Source organism: Pelecanus crispus, chromosome 12 (assembly GCF_030463565.1).
Source record: "Pelecanus crispus isolate bPelCri1 chromosome 12, bPelCri1.pri, whole genome shotgun sequence".
Taxonomy (NCBI): domain Eukaryota; kingdom Metazoa; phylum Chordata; class Aves; order Pelecaniformes; family Pelecanidae; genus Pelecanus; species Pelecanus crispus.
The window spans coordinates 6797077-6798092 of NC_134654.1; positions in this window are offsets into that span (position 1 = coordinate 6797077).

Genomic DNA, 1016 nt, shown 5'->3' on the forward strand with positions numbered 1-1016 from the left:
TATGGCGGCAGCACCTCCTCCCGCTACATCCGGGCACTTCCGCAAGTGCGCGCATGCGCTCTGCGGCCTCCCATGGCAACGGCGGCTCCTTGGCAACGGGCGGGAGGCGGGGGCAGGAGCCGCGGCGGCGGGAGGCGGCAGCCCGGGGGTGGCGGGTCCGGCGCCGCCCGCCCCCCGCCCGCCTGTGGCGGGGCCGCAACCGAGAGGGCGCCGTTGTTCCAGGGAGGCGGAGGGGCGAAGTGCGGGGCCGCCGGTGGCGGGGTGGGGCCGGGCCGGGCCGGGCGGCGGGTCCCCGCCGGGCTGCTGGCAGGGGGCCCTGCCTGGCGTGAGGGCGGGCCGGGAGCCAGGCCCCGCGCCGCGGGCAGGGGGTGCTCGGGGAGAATGGCATTTCCCTCAGTGCATCTCTTCCTCTCAGGGAACGTGTTTCTGCTGCCCTCAAACGCTGACAGGACTGTTTGAATACCTCTCCGTGCATTTTTGTACAAATCACCGGGTACGCTCCATACATACATAATGGTGAATCTAGAAATGAGTGAAAGGCAGAAGGTCCCATTTAGCAGGTTTCTGCAATCTCTCTGGGGTGCTTACTCAAGCAAAGTATTACCTCCAATGCTATGTCTAATGTAGGACCTGAGAATTTCACAGTTTTAAGAGGCTAGAAAAGCTAGAACATAAAATTGAATGTTTCACAAGTTCCTCACAGAGTGCTTCTGAAAAAATGGAGCGTGCACTTAAATAATTGAGGTAATGCCTCAATTTCCAAAATCAGAATGGTCTGAGAAAACTAGAAAGGATTATGCTCAGCTGGCATAAATTTAATCTTCAAAGATTTGCTCAGGGTAGTTGTGAATGAAGTCTTGTATATCTCTTTTTTCCAGTGTCTCCTAGGATGAGCCGGCTAAAGACCCTCAGCCTTCCTGAGGTGTAGAAGTGCACAATGGCCTCTGCAACTTTTGATACACAGCAGAGACTGAGCAGGCCCTGGCACCTCTTGGACACAGTGTTGGGTATTCTTC